We start from the raw sequence: 6,384 nt of genomic DNA, 5'->3' as shown, positions 1-6,384 counted from the left end.
GCATTAACGATGTATTAAGTATCAGTCTTCTCTAGATAGTTCAAGTCGTCGATAGTTGTTATTAAAGTCAGCAGCTGTAAATGAACAGAAGCAGTTTAATTATGACCAATTTATCCATCAAATCTCATCTTAACTAACTCACCTTTTTGCCTTTAGATTGTCCAATATAATCAATCCCATTCAGCCAATGACTATGAAATCCATCTGTAGTCATCACAGCCAATGACTATAAAACTGATGCCCCACATCAATTCCTGCACATTCCACAAACAATGGAATCCAGTTACTCTCAGGACTGAGATAATAAGAAATCCTTTTTGCTAGGGTTACAAGCACCAACCAGGAAGAGAACCAATTGTCTTCTCAAGATACAATATTTCATTCTTCCCTCTCATCTGTCACTAACACATTGCAAACAAGTTATAGTGAATGTAAGTACAACTTGTAATGATTTCACAGCAGGAAGAGTCTAGAAAATGCATGGACAACAATCATATGTGCTTCACAACAACAGCACCACAATATATTTTGCAATGTATGAGTGATAAAGTAACAACTATATTGTCGATGTGACATCAGTTTAGACGTAAAAGCATGTATAGTAAAAAAATTTACAGACAAGACTGAAGGCATATTGATATACGTAATAAAAAAATGTAGTATAGATGAGTGTAACAGTCTGAGCCAAAAGGTCTACCATCTAAAGCAATGACATCTGTAGATTGATACAGCAGCAGAAGAATCTCAATTCCATTTATGAGTATTATTCACATATTACAGGATTGAGTTATGACACGTGAAGGAGCAAAGACCTGAGCCAATAATCTACATAGTATTCCCTCTAGACACAAAATTAAGTTACAGAGTATTACAAGATGGGAAGGAACAAGGGAATAATACATTTCGGCAAAAACAGCCTGGCAGAAAAACCCCAGACCTCTGCATTATAAGTAAAATCTCCTAACCTTCTCCAATACCCCAGACTTCTGCAAAATCAGCAATAGAAGGTCTCGCCATGGATCTCGACTTCGTAACTCCAAGGTTTTTCACTAATCCTTCTGCACAAAATAATCGAGCAATTTGGGGATCTAAGAGTTTATTTAAATGAAAATTAGAAAAAAAAAATAGGTAGAAGAAAACCACCACCATCAGCCTGAACGAGTGAAGATATGCAACCAATCCTACCAATTCAGAGCTGGATTCAGTTCTGTATTTAAGCTCTTAGTAGTTGCTTAACAAGTTTGTGGCACTCTTAGTATTTGCTTAACCAATTTTCTTGTGATTTGTAATCCAAGATAATATAACCATCAATATGAGCCATGCAATTATAAGACTTTTGGTCCTAAAAAAAGAATGGAATCAACATACCCAATCAAAGTAAAGCAAACCACACCCACAAACAACCAACATGAAGTTTAGAAGATGTTGCAAGATTCTTTTTTTTTATTGCAGAGAATCTTTGCCTATAATAATCTTGTGATGGACCCTGGCTCAGGCCATTGGATGCACACATCCAAACCTATGCACGGAGGTCCAAAGAGCAGCAGGGGCAGCAAGGTCACAACAGCAACTAAGCACCAACAAGCAAAAAAAAAATCAAGGCAAACATGTGATAATGAGTTAAAAAATGTAACAAGTATTAGGCTGAAACAAGATATCAAGAAACCATAGACTAATGAGGCTTTGTTTGTGAATACTAATGAACTAGCATCAGCGAATGATAGCTACTGATACTATAATTAAAGCAATCAAATTTGTACTATATTCCTTCAAGTAGGATTCAAACGAACAAAAAAACTATCAGTTATAATTAAAGCAATCAAATTTGTAATGTGTTCCTTCATTAATGCCCATGTATTTAATTTTGACCATCACTTTGCTCATTAGGCAAAGAAAATTTTATAAGATCAGAAAAAAAAAAAAAAAAAAAAAAAAAAAAACTATCAGCAATTAACAACTTATCAAAAAACATAACTTTAAAAACATAGATATGTAATGGACCCTAATTTTGGGTTTCCATGTTTTGTCAAGAGAAGGGGGAAGGTGTAGGGGCAGAATAGGCCAAGCATATCAAGCCTCCAAAAGTCTCAAGGGGACAGTAGCAGTAGCCTAAAGTTATCAACCTTGTAAGCAATCTGATGTTATATATCAATCAAAATACTCAAGCTTTATCTCTCAAACCACTTTGCTCATTGATACAAAGTATTATTAACTAAAAATCCTAGTCTATTACAAGAACAAAGATTGCATCAGCTTTTGCTTCCAATTAATTTATACTGGAATGTATAGCAATGCACAACACACACTTTCATAAAGCATTCCATTTCCTATGTTGCAAGATGTATCAGACATCCTAATTTAGTCATCCAAAGTTCTATAATTCGTTGCAACTAAAATTAAACTAAGTTCATGAACAATTGAACAATAAAATTCTATAGAATGATCAAAACAGTAACAAAAAAAGAAGAATAGAACTTACCTTGGTTTAAGTCGACTATAAAAATTCCCCAAAATAGAGCCAAAATATCTTGAATTGAGGAGCATAAACCCTAAATTGCTTTAAGTTGTGCGACACAAATATTTTGCAATTGATAAACCCTAAGTTCAAAAATGAAACACAAAAATCAGTAATTCTAGAATTCGTACAAAAATTAACAAGAAAAAGAAGAGTAAAATTCACCAGATCTAGAGCCTAAATGCAAGAGAATCGAGTTTAAACCCTAACTACTATAAAGGTCGACGAATGGAATTGAATTTTAGTGCTTATTGGCCGAATTTGCTGGAATTTTTTGTTTAATTTTCGTTGGGAATCACCATAAATTGAAGAAATTAACAGGGAGAAGAGAGAAGAGGAAGAAATAACAAGGATATGAACAATTAGATTAAATTTCTTTGAAGTGCTTAGATCTGAGAGAGAGAGAGAGAAAGAGAAAGAGAAAGAGAGAGAGAGAAAAAGGGTTTCAGTTTGAGGGAACAAGGCTATTTCTGATTTTTTTTAAATGTTCCTTATACACCGTTTTTGGGTTTGCCTTAGTCACGTGCAGAAATTGACGACGCTTTTTCTCGTCAAGAAGATAATTCGACACATAAAAGCGTCGAAAAAATGCGGAAATATATTTTTCCACTGACGCCCCACTCACTGTGTCGAGCTAATAGCGTCCAAAAACCAAGGGATTTGTAGTAGTGCCTCTTTCTATTAAAAAAATACACAAATTAGTAAACTTCAATAAAAATAATATAGAATAATTAAAGAATTAAATTAAGATCAAATTAAATAAAGTTTAGACTAGTTTTGGACCAAACCCTCAGAAATTATCAAACCTTGCACGTCTAGGGCGAAGGCAACTTCGAACTTGGCTAAGAGACTCTAAGTCTTGTTCGCGTTTTATCCGAAAATTCGAAACTCATTTTGCTTAATTTGCTTTGTTTAATAAATTTATGCCTTGAATTTGTTTAATTATACTTTTATATTACCTTGGGAGTATTTTGAGACTTGTTTGACTCAATTTGGTGAAGAAATGAAGGATTCACCATTGTTGGACCTCTTAAGGTCGTGAAGAACAATGTGGGTCGTTCTTTGCATTTTTACTGCTTTTACATGTACAATTTGTCACAATATTCATCATATGTTTGCAAGAAATTGTTTATTTGCTTAAAGAACATTTCCATGCTCATTTGAAATATTTGCTCTGTTTTAGTACTACGTACTCTGTTTTTGTGAACATAGTATCATGCGGCCTAGGCGAACTTTAGATACTGTAGAGCCTTAAACTTAATTACTTTTACATACTTTAGTATGGCTAGACGACGTGGTTCCGGTTCTCGGTCGAGGGACACGCGTCGAGAGGACGAGCCCACCAGCGATGGCGAGGACGTGCCTTCTACTTCCAGGCTGGGTCTCATGCCGGATTGGGACGAGCGCACCCTGTTTCACGCGCCGGTTCATCATTTGTCGGAGCGGGTCCGACGAGGCCTTGCAAGTGGGAGGACCCGTAGCCATGGCTCGGGTAATTCAACCATCATTTCTATGTACGACAACTTCATCTGCCGCGATGAGGGGCTTCGTCATCTTTGGGAGTCATGTGGATTGACTCCCCTTCTGCAGGTAACCCGGGCCATGTTTTCATATGACGGGGGTAACCTCGTCGTTCGGGCTTTGGTGGAGTTCTTTTGGGACACCACCAACACTTTTCACTTTCCCTGGGATGAGATGACAGTCACTCCAGCTGACTTCAGCCTCATTACGGGGCTAGAGTTCTAGTCTACTCCCCTGCCTTTCGATGCCGGTGTCACTGTTTATTCGCCGGAGGATCTGGAGTTATTGGGGCCGATCGTTATTTGGGCCCAGGCTGAGGCTCAGTCGGGACAGCTGAGTTCCCGATATATTCATCGCTGTACGCTGGCTGCAGCCTTTGAGGATGATGCGACCACCCGAGAGCAGCGGGTGCGCATCTTTGTGTTGATCCTGCTATCAGGGACGTTTTCCCCTGATCGAGGTAGTAGAGTACTTCTTTACTACCTGTCCGCTGTTCGCGACCTCCACTTGGTCGGGACATACGACTGGGCCAGCATGGCCTATGCGGATTTTCTACTGGGCTTGCGGCGCTCCTGTCGTCACAAGGCCCTGTCCGGAGAGATAGCCCTTTCCAGTTTTTGGAGGGTCGTAGAGGTACATTTCCTTTTTCTCCTTTTTAGGTTTTAATTCTAAATTTAGAACACAATCTTTACTGACCTTCATTTTTCGTATAGATTTGGTTTTATGAGTATTTTCCTTCACTCGCACCTGCGAGGCCTTCTCCTCGCGTGCTCCCTATCGCTGCCAGTTGGGGAGGCTGCAGAGGTCCGCCGGAGGTGCTGCGCCTTCGAGAGATGATTCTCACGGTAGGTTTCTTCAATTCATACTTTTTCTTTTATCATCTTTCGGTGTTAGTATCTTACTTAGTAATTTTTCAGGAGCCTAGCCCGGTCTATCGACCTTGGGCTGGTTTCCCTATCTCTGCGTTGGCGGTGTAGTACACAGCTGAGCGTCGTTACTTTCTGGGACATACGATGCGGTGGTCTACCTAGGGGAGAGGGTAGCCATCCAGCACTCCTCGGATACCATTGTTGTTCCCGCTCCTCCACCCCGGCATATGTTCCACGATGCCTTACAGTGGGGTCGTGCTGGTGGACCTACCCGGGATACTCTTTGGAGGTCTTATGTTCTCCTCGAGCAGAGCTACGAGGAGGACCTGCTACCGTTGCTAGCGCCGGCTCCCGTCCTTTCAGAGGAGGCAGCGGTATGGTTTCATTTATTTAGTTTATCTTTCTTTAGGTAGCCCCCAAGCATCTTTCTATCTTTTCATTCTTAACAGGCTGGCCCTAGGGAGTTCATCCCTCCGAGGATGTCCATACGCTACCAGGGCACGTATGGGCCGATCGAGGAGCTTATTCCGCCAGCTCCAGAGGGAGAGCAGTTTGTGGAGCGGTCTATTCCTCGTCACCAGACTCGAGTAAGTAGCTTTTCCCATACCATCCTTATGTTTGCTTTATAATAGTTACTGACTTGGTTACTTTGGCAGTTTTCTCGTGAGGTGGTGACGGCTATGGCTAGGTGCATAGACGCCTTTCACAGCCAGCTTGTGAGGTTGCGGAACCGTGCTACCTGTCGTAGCAATGACGCTGAGAAGGTATTACTTTAGCTTTTATTATTTTTGACTTTATTTTTGTTGCATTTGCTAACTTGATTTACTTTTGCAGGGGCAGCCTATTCCTTCTCCACGCACTCGGTCAAGACCCGAGCCTAGGAGAGAGACTACTAGGTCCGACTCAAGGCGTCGCCGGACTACTTCAGGTGGCCGGGGTGGTCGTTCTGAGGCCGCAGCGGTAGAGGACTCGGCGTCATCACCTGAGGAGGTTCCGACCGGGCCGACTTTTCGTGGTGGGATGGGTGGTGGGACGTTTGAGTTTGGCTCGTCGTCGCAGCAGCCTTTGCAGCCTCAGCCTCTTTCTGTCGGATTTCAGGGTGAGGTTAGGTGGCCTGGCCCTGAGTTGCAGTTCGCGCCGCCTGGTGGTTCAGGGGACGATGATGGAAATACTCCACGGAGTAGGATATTTTTCGATACATTTGGCATCCCTCGCGACTTGCGACCTCCGGCGCCATAGTTGTACCTATGTTTATTTATTTTTGACTTTTGTAGGGCTTTGTCTATTTTATTCATATGACTTATGTACTAGGCACTTGTATATATATACACTTTATTATTTATTAACATTTTATTTGCCTGATTTATTATTTTGTAACAAATGTGTTATGTAAATGTGTGAGAAAATGTAAGTTTTGCGCGAAATTTCCGTCATTTTTAATATTAGTGAAGGGTACTGACTCTCTCCCCCAAAAAAAAA

This window comes from Chenopodium album, chromosome 23 (genome assembly GCF_948465745.1).
Source record: "Chenopodium album chromosome 23, dcCheAlbu1.1, whole genome shotgun sequence".
In the NCBI taxonomy this organism is placed as follows: Eukaryota; Viridiplantae; Streptophyta; class Magnoliopsida; order Caryophyllales; family Amaranthaceae; genus Chenopodium; species Chenopodium album.
This window is presented reverse-complemented; position numbering follows the sequence as displayed.